The sequence below is a fragment of the Pleurodeles waltl genome, chromosome 11 (assembly GCF_031143425.1).
Source record: "Pleurodeles waltl isolate 20211129_DDA chromosome 11, aPleWal1.hap1.20221129, whole genome shotgun sequence".
Taxonomy (NCBI): Eukaryota; Metazoa; Chordata; class Amphibia; order Caudata; family Salamandridae; genus Pleurodeles; species Pleurodeles waltl.
In genome coordinates, this window is record NC_090450.1 from 217,040,996 (window position 1) to 217,055,901 (window position 14,906).

A 14,906-nucleotide genomic window follows, 5' to 3' on the forward strand; every position below is an offset into this window, starting at 1 on the left:
CCCCACCTCTCCAGGCACTCCCCATTACCTCTCCAGACACTCCCCTACATCCACGCCCCCAATCACACATGCAGACACACACTCATTCACAAATACATACACGCATGCATTCTTCCATTCACACACACATCCGCACACACTTTAAAACATGAACACAGACGTGCATTGATATTTCCATACATACACGCACTCACACTTCCATACATTCACGCACAAAACCAACACTAAACACACACTCGCATTCACGCACACACTCACACATACATTCACACACAACACCCCCGACCCCGCACCTCTGTCGGAGACCGACTTACCTGGGTCTACCGACAGGAGACAGGACATGGCGCTGCTACCGCCAGTAGCACCCACCAGCAGAACACCACCAGGCCATATTATTTGTCATAATATGGCTGGTGGCGGTCTACTGGCGTGGCGCTGCTGGTGGTAGCAGTGCCACCTTACTGCCATCCGACAGTATGGTCACAGCTGGATTTCCGCCCTTCTTGTGGCAGAATTCCGGCTGTGGTCATAATATCGGGGACGGATGGTCTTTTGGTGGCCGGCGCCACGGCGGTAGGTGGATTTTACCACCGATATCAAAATAATGTCTGCCTTACTGAGTTACAATGAAATTGCTCTGATCATTTGATGAAGGTTCTCCTCATACCTCAGAACTCAGAAGAAAAGATTAATCAAATCCTAGATTATAGATAGAGCGCAGTGCTGGATCAATCTCAAAAGTCTCTCATATCAGCCAGTCTATTACTACCAGGTTTTTTGTCACTCACTCCAATGGCAACAAGCTTATCATCTGCAAAGTGGCCTAATCATTTTCCTAACTGCTTTTACATTTAGGTTGTAAGAATGCAGTAAAGAAAGGATACTTGAAGAATACCCTGAATTCTCAAAACAAATTGGCTGTCTCAAAGGGAAGATCATCAAGATGCATTTTGACACCTGAATTCAGCCAAGGATAGCACTGTGGCATAGACAAATGACCTTCTATGGGACACCAAATGAAGAAGCCAGGTGAAAATGCTTAAACTGGCAGAAATCATTGAAAGAGACTCACCTTTGTTATACTGAGTGCCACAAAGGAGTTTCCAAACTGCATAAACTTAGTATTGTCAGGGCTCCATAGAAGAGTAATTTTCAGTGATTATATAATTGTCAATACCATTATGATTGAACACATGACTCAGTGAGAGCAATTTTACCAAGGACCCATGCTGCCCCATAGCAAGTGTGTATTTCTCAAGTCCAAGATCAAATTAGTTTGGATAGACTTTTGCCTCCGAAGGTGTCACTCCAAAACCGGAGAAAGTCTGGGACATAGATACAGCATTATCACCTCAGAAGTCAGCAGCTTCGTGGGCTTGGGAATGTATTGTTAGCAGTTCATACAAAATCTGAAGTTCCTGGCAAAGCTATTATAGGACCTACTAAAATCAGGTGCCAACTAGCTCTGGTCGGAAGAGGAAGAGACTGCTTTTCGGAAAATTATTAATGCATTGCAGGTAAATGTGGCCTATTCTGGACACCAAGTGATTGTGAAAACCAAGAGGTGCTTTAGGCAAAATGAATCACTTCCGTATCTTGAGCTGCAAGGATGTTACACAATAACATTCTGCTTGCAAGGGAACAAGACAACCATAACCACCTGTATTGATCATAATTGAAGAAATACATCCAACAAGTTTGGCATGCCTTAGTTTTGATTTTGCTAATTTGGTGAATTGATGGAATGTGTCAGTGATAATCTACAGTACAGAAAATATCCTGACGCTGAGGTGGCCTAGTCAATGCCAATAGAGAAAGAGATTCCAAAATAAACAATTAACATTTGAATGCTAGGAATCACTCATTTCAAGACCTATCTTCTTTTCCTTGACATTGACCACAAGAAAGGGTGGCCCAAGGGTAATGCTGAGTGAGAGTGATAGTAGTGGACCATAACATCCTTTGAATCTCTCAGCTGGAAAAAGACAACACGGAGTGGATGATCTAAACATTTCTAAGATAATTTAGAAGAAAACCTCATGAGGTCTCCAAGAACTCTCCTGCACCAGTGTTGTTCAGTCTTCACACATATGACTTCATTGTCAGTGGTTCAAAATGGCAGCCTACCATGAACAGCGATGATTCAATTAAATAGCAAGGAAGGGTCACCAACACCAAGATGAAAAGAAGGCAAAGTTCAAACCTATATTCGAACCATGAACATGGTCAATAGTCCTGAAACCTAGAACAATGATTTCTGCCACGCTTGATGATATGACAGCAACAAGAAAAATATATCTTTATGGCATTCTAAAGCCAAGACACACGTTTCAATTATTTCCTAGGTGTAAAAAGTGATACTCACCTCACCAGCGCTGATAAATTACCAGCTACTGCCAGCTCATCAGGACTGCCTGATACAGGCATCAAAAACAGAAACAGCACAAGAACACCCTAGAAGATTGTGCCATTAATTGCCATTACTTCTGAGGGCTTCATGCCGTTCCATCTCAACAGTTTAGGGGCCTCATGACATGAGTGAATAGTCAAGACTGGCAGTAGTGCATGTTTCACATACGCAGTACTCGCTGTTGTACAGTTGCTTTTAATCTCTCTTTTCAGTGGAATGACTAGTAATAGACATGAAGAGAACCGTGTCCCAAGTGAGATAGCAGTGCCCTTCGTTTATGGTAATGATAGTATTATCTGAATGGAAACACGGTCTTGTATAAAAAGTCAATCAACTGTGCATGCACAGTTAGTGCACTAATTGATAATACAATCAGAGGTCATCTGTATCTGTTTCTGGTACCTGAAGTCCATAACCACTTTAAGGCACAACACTACAGTTCCCAATTTTTTTTAATTTGCAATAGTTCGCTACCATCCACATTTCAATGGCACGAGGGGGTGCTCCTCTGATACTCCCCAGACTTTGCCATTAGCAAGATGTTGGGTGCACAGCAGTGGTTATCTCACCTGCTCCTGAACTGTCTTGTCCCTTCCTCTCAGTCTGACATTGCACAAGTTAGAAATTGTTTTTTTAAATGCAGAAGATATTTTCCTTGGAATTAAACCATGAGCGTACAGAGGATGCATAAAGGCAGTGGTAGCTCAATTTAACATAGCAAGTCCACACACTTATTAGCAGTGCTTAATTTGTAAGAAAAAGAGTGTTGGTACCCAAAGCCTTACTCAGAAGCCCATATCCGGTGCATTGAAACATCGGCACGCTGAATAGCATGGCTGCATAGCCAGAATGCACCCCATGCCTCTTTAATCAAATGCCAGACACTCTTCTGCCTTTAGCTCACTCCTTCAGGTACCTGCTTTCTCCCTTTGTGCTGTTTTTCCATCTTTTGTTTCATCTTTCTTTACCATTTGTTTGTGTTTTCCTTCTTTTGTTCTCAAGAAATGTCCGATCAGGAAAAATAAATGCTGCTGAAAAATATGTGCCCGTGATCCCCACCGGCTCAAATTAAGCACAACTTATTAGTCAATGAGAGGTCGCATTCTCTTGGCGTATCACAGTTATAAAGAAACATTTTTATTGGTGCTGGTGATTTGCTAAGTAGCTGGGCCAAGACAGGGAAATACTTTATTCATGTATACATCTAACGTTTTCAAATACCACACTCTTTTGGTGGATATGAACACCCACAGAGAAGAGTAAAGCAATCACAGAAGAGAGCAAAAGTTTAAGCAGTGGGTTGCCAGAAAGAAATAGCCTACTGCCTAAATTGGTACTTGTGGCAAGTATAGTAATGCTGTCTGAAGTTAGGCTGTATTTTTTTTCAAGTAACTCAGACGCAATTAATCACCTAAGAGTACCACTGACAATACAATCGCCTGGCATGAAGACTGTGGTGATGCAAAAATAATCTTCAGATATCAGCGGTGGATACAGTGCCGAGCTAAAAGTGTTTTGTAGACAAAGTTATTGATTCCTATGGAATATCCAATGTAAACTTTGCTATCCTTTGCCAATAGAGGGAAATCTCACAAATTACAAGCATGTAGCTTAGCTTTGCACCTTAAATCCCACAGGGATGGTGCTGGAGTTCCGCAGGGGGCACAGAAAAGAGCTTTTACTGTCCTGTTCTGGGTTCAAGAACCACCAGGATGAGGGAAAGACACCATTGCTTTCTCACCTATGAAGGGCGACTGAACCTTTGGACTTGGTGAAGAGTAACGTAGTCAGAAACATTCAATCACAAATAAATGACATCATACCATAAACAATTCTGGATACCATAAACAATTTAACTCTAAATTAAACTCCAAATCAAATGAAGTTTCAAAGCTTTATTACAATCCCCAAATCAATGTCACATAAATGATGCGCCAAACTAAATTACAAACATACATGAAAACCATAGGCTGACTGAAATGTCTGAAAAAAGTCAGTCTACTAAACATCAGTACTGTTAGACACTCCAAAAAATAATTTAGATAAGCAACAACACAATATGAACATTAACACCAGATTTCAAAGCAGATGATGGTGACATTAGTAAATCCTCAAAATACAGTTTCAACAATAAGTTTCAGAGCTGGGCCATTCCTAATACTAACCAGAATTGGGACTTGCATGTGTGGGAACAGGCTAACACATGCAGGCAAAAGCAAAAATAAAAGAAGACAAAAATAATTTGGAAAAACATGTAGCTAAAATAACTCACTACAAAAATATGCTGGTGTAGGTGACTAAGTGAAAGTGAAAACAAGAAACCACATTTAGTTACTCCTCTCCTCATGGGATAGCATTCAGCATTGATTCATCAGACAGAGCAGTCACCTTCTTCTGGCGTCAGTTGATAGCAGAATCAGGATAGTGCAGAACACGTGCTGCACACAGGAAAGATCAGCAGTTTAGAATTAGTTGGCCTTATTAGTACTGAACCACATAACGGGATAGGACAAATAAGGATATGATGAGAAAACTCATCAGGCAACTTAGAGAAGAGAATGGGACAGCAGACTTAAGCGGCTTTAAGACAAGAGTAGACTGAATATGACAAGATTCTAAGAAGAGCTGGAGATGGACTGACTTCAAGAAGGTTAAAAAGGGACCTGACTTCAATTCCAAAGTTCTTCACTCATTAAAAAAAACAAAATCTATTTGATTGAACCTTCAAGTGGGCATATACTGGGTGTCAGTTTCAGCACCCAATCACGGTAGATGGCACTACCAAGTTCAGATACATTCAAGAAGCTTCTCAGCAACAGTGCTTTGTCATCTTCCTCTGGTCACAGGGTTCTGCCAAAGTATTAGGGACCAGATTTAAGAAAAGTGGTGCTGCACCCAGAGCAGCACCACCTTTAGTGCTCTCCTAATGCCACAATGTGTGGGAACTAGCATCACAATTTTTTATGCTAGTTTGGAGCTTTGCAGGATTAGCGTAAAAAATGTTGACGCTAATCCTGCAATGCCCATCAAGGCCCATTATAAACAATGGTGTTCCTCCCTTAGCACCTGCTTTGAGCAGGCATTAAAAGTGACAAAACAAATGATGCAAAGAAATCGCTTCAATTTCTTTGTGCCTTTTTTAGGCCCCCCTAATGGGGGGAACGCCCTATCTCCATACATTATGCCAGGCTCAAGCATAATGTAGAGCAAAGGGTTACAAAGTGGCACAATGCATCATTGCGTCACTTTGTAAATTTGGCACAGAGATTTTGGCCTTGTTGGCCCACATTATTGTAAAAAAAATGACGCTAATGTGGCGTCAGGAGGCGCTTTTAAATCAGCCCCTACATTTTCTAGTAATTTGCAAATTACAGTTCCTTTCACACTTTCCTCAATAAATTAAACTAATATACTTTCACATGATTACTGTAGTTTCCCGCTCTATTTAACAGCTAGAATAAATAGTGTTTCATCATTGCATCTGAAATATGTCTCTTGCCTACAATACAATCAAACATTCAATATTAACTTAGCTGCCTAGAGAAAGAATTCAGGTCAAAATGGACAGAATAAATGAGTATTTTTTGATAACTGCTTGCAAACTGAATCTTCCTAGCCTAGTCAAGTTAAGAAACCTAAGTGCATATTAAAATACTTAGGCCCTCATTACAACCATGGCGGTCGGTGTTAAAGCGGCGGTAATACCGCCAACAGGCCAGCGGTAAAATAAATGGGATTTGGACCCTGGCGGTTACTGCCATCAAACACTGCCACTTTAACACACAGACCGCCAGGGTGGTAACAGCCGCAGGGCTGGAGACTTAGGGTCTCCAGCCTGGCGGCCGTCACATTCCCACCCTCGGGATTACGACCTGGCCTACTGTCATGGTTTTCGTGCTTTTTGTACCGCCACGAAAATCATTTTGGTAGGCACTCTTAGTTCCAGGAAATCTCTTCTCTGGCACTGATAGGGGTCTCCCAACCCCTACCAAGACTCCTCCCCCACCCTCCCCTACCCGCTCCTGCCCCCGCACATGTAGACACCCACACGCGTACCCAGATACACACATGCACACACGCATACCCACCTCCACCCACACATGCACACATACATACCCACACACCACAACACACACAAACATACCTTGTCACACACATGCATCCACAACTCACAACACTCACAATCTCTCATTCACGCATGCATCCAACGTGACTCACACCCGCAGGCACGCATCCCAAAACGTACACCCACCCCCCCACATAAAAACAACACCCCCTACCCCCCTCTCTGGTCGGAGAACCCGACTTACCTGCTTGCAGGGGGTCCACTGGCTGGAGACGGTCCACAGCGCTGCTGTGAGCAGCAGCGCCCACCAGCAAAACACCGCCAGGCCGTATCATTGTTCATGATACTGTCGGCGGTGTTTTGCTGGCTTGGCGGTGCTGCTGTCAGCAGCGCCACCTTACCACCGACGGCGGTCATAATACGTGTTGCCAGCTGGTAGCCACAGCGGCGGTATGTTGGCGGCCGCCGCTGTGGCGTTCAATACTGCCAATGTTGTAATGAGGGCCTTAACACATTAATAAACCTATTGCACACCTTAAATTAAAATCAAATATGCAAAGCAAATGATGTATCTTCAAGCATTATTCATGTTGTGTGAGAAGCAATTTTAAACATACTTTTGTTTTTCTAAACACGTATTTCAATGTACGTGAGTTTAACTCACATTCAGTAAATACTCATAATACATTTTATTTCTACTGTTTCACTTGAAAATAATACTTTCAGGTTAATATTTATTAATAATGCACTCAAAATACAAATGCGTGTGTTCATGATAAACCTGATGTCAAAATTATGATTGGTAGGCAGTAATGTCCACCACAATTTAAACGTGCACATTTCATTTCTACTTTATTTTTCTCTGTTAGGCCTTTGAAACTACAGGGGTATTAGCTGCCATATGCTACTTCTATGCCACTCATTTATTAACAAACCTTGATCCCTCTCAACCCCTCCTCTGATGGCAATGTATGCCATCACAAAATAACTATTCTCATTTACAGTAAGACAAGTCAAAACCTTGTGGTTTAATAACACGTTGGTCTGTGTTTGCGATAATTGTCAATTTTCTTCTTTGTCTGATTATACCTGTTTCGCATATTCTCCAATTACATTTCTTCTCTCCTCTGTTTATTCTTTGCTCTTTGTTTTCTCCAGAAATTGTAAGCTTTGTAAAATCCACATGCACAAATTATGCACACCGTCATAATCAATAAAGGTTTTAGGATCATCTTCACAAAACCATTTCCTAAGTTACCAAACTAAGATCCTACCTTATAGAATCCTTCACCTACTGATTACAAAACATTAGACTCCTCTAGGTCATTTAAATCATTTTTCAGACTTGTCAGATTAGATAAGTATCTCCTTATCTTCTTATCTCCTTGCTGTTATCAGGAACATAGTTGATAACTTCCTTATTTTAATGGCATTGAAGATCACTCCAACTGATGGAATAATAGTTCCAAATATATCTCCTGTAATCTCTGAACCACTTGCTCCTCTTCTACATCTCATTTAAAATCTCTCAATCCCTTCTGGATTGTCAATGTAGTCAACTTGGTAATTTTTGGGGAAAACCACTCCAAAATAGTATGTACCATGCCAGCCTTTCGGCATTTAGTGATAAGCGTTTCTACCACAGATGTAATACCACCAGGTACAGTGAGCTCATGCCCATTTAGCATAAAATCCCACACACTCTTGAACAGTAACACATGTCTGCATTCACTCATTCCTACAAACTTGTCAGCTCTTGATTGTGGCCTATATATACCAAGCTTTCCTACATGCTGCCAATCTAAAGCTAAACATCCTTGTGTATCTGGTGTGTTGTGAAATGTTTTCTTCTTGCTAACTATTCCCTTATCTAGCCTTTCTACCTGTGTAAGAATACATGTCGGATTATTCCGGTGTGCACAAGCTGTGCCAAAGGTCAGTGTAGGCTCAAAGAAACCTCCCACTATGTCTATGTTTCTTGCTTTTGCAGTGCTTCTCAAATGCTGATTAATGGGAACAAAAGAGAAAACTACGTCATAATTTGAATAAAACTATTGAATATACTCCTGGTTATACAAACATGTCAACAATAGATTGCAACTAAGCCTATAAGTTAGTGGTAAACTATGATAAGTGATTCCTTCTTGTACGGACGAAGGAATTTGTGTACACACATACAAATCAAGCACATTCATCATGTCCACATACTCATACAGCAAGCTATAATTTACATTGGAAGATAAATCTTCCTTTGTGTCATCTAAATCAAGCAATCCCTCGTCTTTATAAAACCTATCCTGTTCAGATGTTGTCATTTTCAGTACTGGAGTTGTTGTACTTTGCACCTCTCCTTTCATTGAAGCACTCATCTCAGCATTTAATAAAATGCACAATCATAAACACTATAATCAAACCAACACACAAATATTTACATTTGTTGTGTTTGCCCTGTTCAGGATTCATGACTTCTATAGAATCAGAGGAGAAAATAAAAATAAAAATAAAACGGTAATGCGAGCAAAAATCAAAAAACTGATTACATTTTTCTTTCAAAGTATCTTTGCACTATATACAGCAGTTCTCGATCTTCAAGAAAGTTCTTGAGCTCAGCAGATATTGTCAAAATCTGTTCAAATGTTCATTTATTTAATAGAACACAGTCGGTTGATCACCTATTGTCATTCCATGATAATTTCAGTGTATTGTGTTTGTTGATCAATTGGCAAGGCTATTTCAAAGCTCAGTTCTAAAGCACTTTCAAGTTCCAGAATGTTGAACGGAACTCTCATGGTCAAAACAAAAGGCCTTAAACTCACTCTCCCATTCATTTGTGGCAAAATAGATAAATTCAGATGAAGCGCATATGTGACTTGGCACTCTTTATTTTTGTTCTCCTTATAGCTCCATCTTCATCTTCACTTTGATTTGACTCTTCAACTGCTTCTGTTATTGATGGGAGTTTATCAGCAATCAGTTCATGTGCAGCTGCAGGTCATTTGTCTCCTTTCACAGTTCTCTTTCTGGGTGCAACTGCTTTCACAACAATCGCTGCACTGGCAGGAATCAGTTGATATTGACTTTGCTTTCCTGCACTATTGTCTGTTTGCAGGCTCCTTGCACCTTTGTCTGCACCCTTATCTGTGTATTATCTGCACCTTTATCTGTATGCAGACCACTTCCGTCTTCCCCACCTTGCACATTTTCTGCTTCAGCCACTTGTGCCATCCTCACAGTGTGTCAAGTCAAATACCTTCTTCATCAGCATTTGCTCTTGTGGGATCAGACTCTGGCCTTCTTCACAACCCTGGCGGTTGGTGTTGAAGTGGCGGTAATACCGCCAAAAGGCTGGCGGTAACTACCGCCAAATTGTGACCATGGCGGAAGATCTCCGAAAGACAGCCAATGTGCCACACCATCCACCAGGGCAGAAACAACAGCCACAACGGCGGTAGCTGCCTACAGCCGGGTGGAAGTCAATGTTCCACCCACCTTATTAAGACCCTGCAAACTGCCACTTTTTCCGGGGCGGTACCAGCAACATCAAAAGCCTGGTGGAAACTGAGCTCAGAAGGGAAAGGACTCAGCATTGGAGACACAGGGAACAACCACGCCGCCATGGAGCCTGAACTACATGTCTTCCCCATGATCTTCTACGTTCTGCTCCACCACGGACACCAACTCTGTCGAAGACGATTACAGTAAGTACAGCCACCTAGTGCACAAGGGAGGAAGGAAAACGAGAGTGACACACACACACGCGCCCCCCACACCATACACACGATCAGCTGCATTACAAAAACAGTTTTACCCGGTAACTCGGATGAATAATGCAAAGGACAAAACGATTTTGAAACAGTGAATGTAATGAGATCAACACAGCATGAAAAATAAGTTAGGCAAGATAATAGATATATATACATATGTACAGAAAAAGGGACACAGCCCAGTCCACAATGTGCGTAGGCCATATGGCCACAGGCCAAAGTACAAGGCCACACATGTCACCTGCATCACAACGGAGAGAACACTGCAGGGGCATCAGATGGTAAATATGCAGGCACCTTAGGGAGACGGGGGGCACCTCAGCCGGGAGATGGTATAAGACCACTGGTTCAGGAGGGGGCAACATGCCCTGTGCTTGGTCCTGGGGAGTGCAAGGCCACAGTCTCTCAGGAGGTTGACTTGCCGACTGGTCTGGAGGGGGCATTGTGCCCTGTGCTCTTGATCATGGAGAGTGTTGGCCATGTAGGTGTCTTACCCACTGGTTCTGGAGGGTCATCTTGTCCTGTGCTCTGGATCCTGGGGAGTGTTGGCCATGTGGGTGTCTTACCCACTGGTTCTGGAGTGGACGGGCCGCACAGCAGCCCATGGAGGCAGGACTACATACCGTCTGTTGGTAGAGACGGCTGCTCAGTGGAGGTGGTGCTGCTACTGGGGGAAGGCTCCTGCCCATCCCCTGCAACCTTGGATGGCTGCTCAGTGGAGGTGGTGGTGGTGTTGCTGGGGGAGGCTCCTGCCCATCCCCTACAACCTCGGATGGCTGCACAAACATGGCTCTGTCACAGTTCCTGCCCCAGGCCCCTTGGTCTTCCTGCCTGCTGGTGCAGGCTCCTTGGTCTTTCTGGCAGCTGGGGCAGACTAATTTCCCTTCTTGCCTGCTGGGGCAGGCTCCTTTGTCTTCCTGGCAGCTGGGGCAGGCTCCTTGGTCTTTCTGGCAGCTGGGGCAGGCTCCTTTCCCTTGAAGCTGCCCGCTGCAGGCTCCTTCACCGTCAAGACATGTGGCCTGGAATCTTTTCCACCAAGAGTGGGTGTGGTGATGACTGAGCCTGTGGACTGGGTGGTTGAGGTGCTTGGCTGGATTCTTCCAAACCTGCCCATGCATGCAGAACGGGGGGTGTAGGAAAGAGGTCAATGGTGGATAGGAACAGTTTTTTCGGGACATTGGGGCGGGAAGGGGGAGAAGGAATGGGAGTGGAGGAAAAGGGAGTGGTTGTTGTAGGTGTCTGTCTGCTGATTTTGGGTGCAGTTGAATGGGCTGGATGCTGTTGTGAGTTTGATGGCTGTTGGGTGTCTGAATGCCTGTGTTTGTGTACTTTAGGAGGGGGGGACAGACACAGTGGGAGAGGACACAGGGGAAGTGTGCATGGCTGTTGTGAGGTGTGTGTTCTGCTTGGTGTGGTGATGATGCTGGTAGTGGATGATGATGTGGTACATGCAAGTGTGAGTGTAGATGGAACTTGGAGGGAGGTGGATGAGCAGGAGGAGGAGGAGGGGAGACAGTGGAAATAGTGGATGTTGGTGTGTCTACATCTGGGTAGTGTTTGTGTGAGTGCCTGTGGGATGAAGTGTGATGCTTGTGTTTGCCTGTACCACTCTTGAGTGTTGTCGTGTGTGCATGCTCATCTGGCTGTGTGCTTGGATGGGTTGGAGTTGAGGAGAATGGGACTGGGAAGAGGAAGTTGGAGGGGGAGGGTAGAAACAGGGACAATGGCCGCCATCAGGGAGGAGGCCAGAAACTGGATTGATCTCTGTTGGACCGCCAATCCAGTGTGAATGCCCTCCAGGAATGCATTAGTCTGTTGCATCTGGGCTGTCAGCCCCTCAATGGCATTCACAATGGTTGACTGCCCTACATAGATTGATCTCAGGAGGTCAATAGCCTCCTCACTCAGGGCAGCAGGGCTCACTGGGGCAGGGCCTGAGGTGCCTGGGGTGAAGGAGATGCCCACCCTCCTGGGTGAGCGGGCATGGGCAACTCGCTTTGAGGCTGCTGGGAGGGTGGTGCTGGTACGGGGGTGGCATATGGACCAGTAGCTGGGGTGGTCACAGAAGTGTCCGCCTCCACCAGGGTGCTTCCATCGGAGGAGGTATCTGTTTCAGAACTGTCCCCTCCAGTCTCCGCCGTGGAGCTCCCCTCACCCTCCATTCCACTGGTGCCCTCAGCGTCGGTGGATTCTGCTTCCTGGGTCCTGTGGGATGCAGCTCCCTCCGTTGCCGGTGCCACTGCTCTTCTGCCAGTTGATGCTAATGCACATGAGGACAGGATGACAAAACAAAAAGGGGGGGAAAGACAAAGGATACACTGGATCAATGAATGCACTAGCACCACCGTTGGCATACACAGCACCCTCACACACGGGGGAACAGGCCTACTCAATGTGCCATAGTACTAGCAGAGAAATAGCTTGCTACCAAGGCATGAGGAGGGGCACACACCGCCAAATGCAGCACACCTGGGACCCACGCAGCCCTGACCAGTAGTGGATACCTACGAGCTAGATAGCAGGATTCTCTCTTCAGAACCCTAGTGACCAGGGGACCTACGCTGCAATGTCAGGTCTGGCCTAGGGGTACCCACTAACACACATCCCCCACCCAGATACCATCCTATCATGCGTAAGTAGTAATGATGGACACTGTACTCATCCCCTTGTGGCTGCTGTGATGCCCTTACGTGCCCATCCATTTCTGGATAGGCCACCGGCAGTATGCAGGCCATCAGAGGGGTCAGGATTCAACGGGCACCCCTTTCTCGTTGGGAGGCCATCCCTGGCTGGGCCTTTGCCATCTTCCATGCCCAGTGTCTCAGGTCCTCCCACCGTTTGCAACAGTGGGTGCTTCGCCTGCCATAGACCCCCAGTGTCCGCACCTCCTTGGTGATGGCATGCCATAAACCCTTCTTTTGATTGCCGCTGACCTGCAGAGGCAATGCACACTGGAAAATTGAATTAGACAAACAGTCCTGCCTGTTACACTTAAAGCCCACCCTACCCCTTCACATCACCATTTACACACACATGGCCCAGCACACAACCTATACACCACCCAGAGGACATCCACCCACCCCCTTACACGAGGCCTTCACACACACCACTCCATGCATTCCTGCCACATGCATTGTACCCACAGTGTACTCACTGGTTGGTCTGGAGGCCCATACTGCAGTCCGTACTGGGGTAGGAGCAATACACCAGTCTCTCCAACTCCTCCGAAGTGAAAGCTGGGGCCCTTTCCCCAGTCACACAGGCCATTTCAGGTTCCCGAACAGCTCACATTAGCACATGCAGGTGGTTTTATATTATCTCTATTTCTGAGATTATATTTATTCTGTGGGGTCTCCAGGCGTGGAGATTCTCCCCTTTCTTTTTTATGAGTTTGTTGTTTTTTATCCCAGCGTTTCTTATTACCCTCAGGAGCCTGCATGAAAAAATCTTTATTAGTTTTACTGTGAAATTGTGGTTTTGTAGGTCTGGCCCCTAGACTATCTCGACCAATGCTAGAGTAGCTCTCTGTGATAAACTTTGGCAACTCTTGTTCTTGGTCCTGTTGAGGAACATCCCGGAGCTACATGCGCACTGCTTATGCGACTGCTTCCCCTTTAAGGTTACTTAAAATAATTGAGGATACAGTAGCAAAGTTGCCCATTAATTGCATCCCCAAGTCTAGGGCCGGGGCAGCCCCGTATTCATCTTGAATTTGTTTCAACACTTCCGGTAACTTGGCAAGTGTCTGTGTACCGTGTGTGGTATTATACAGCACAGCAAATACCGTGCCCCATGTATTACAGTTATCTATTGTGAGAACCATCCCAAATGGCAAGCACATCGTTAGTTTTCTGTGTTTATCCTGAGGTCCCGTATTGGGAAATACTGTTTCCAGTGCATTTATTTTTTGAGCTAACCAAAACGGAATTTCTTCTCATTTGGCGGGTACCTTACCCATAATCGAATGTACAGTTGCAGGATTAATGCCTGATGTTACTGCATGTGGTTGCTCTGGAGCAGCACACACTGGGTTTGTATTTAATGTTTGCATTACACATTGTACTAATCATCTATATATTGCGTTCAGCTCAGTATATAAGTGACGGACTTCAGCTACTACTAAGTTTGCTACTGCAGGATGAGGTGTATAAGTGGCCAATAAAGGCCAGGTAGGACCATCTTACTTAGAGGACCTAACCTAACCGGTAAAATCATGTGGGGTAGTGCGCCATCAAGTCAATTATTATGTTCTTGATAAGATAAAGGTATTTGCTAAATATGCGTACACTTTGTATTGTGCAGGTACGTTTGCAGGTATATAATGATGAAATGTATTTGTGTTCCCATCAACTGCTGGAAATGTGAACAAGAATAAAATAGTTCTGTTCTATATACTGCATCTGCGTCAACAACAAATGTGACTCCACCCCTCTGGGCTGTTAGGCCATTTGCCAATAAATGTACAGGCAGGGGTTGTCTCATATTGACCGCAATTGCTACCTGTTGTGGATTTGCCATATTAGATGGTAGATTTGTTCAGAGATGAGCATACCAAATGGGGATTTTCCTTTTAGAGTTCAAGCTTGAACAACCTCCAGCATCAGATAGCTGTTCCCTACTTAGCTGAGGAGGAAATCCTCAATACCACGGACATCTCTGTATATAG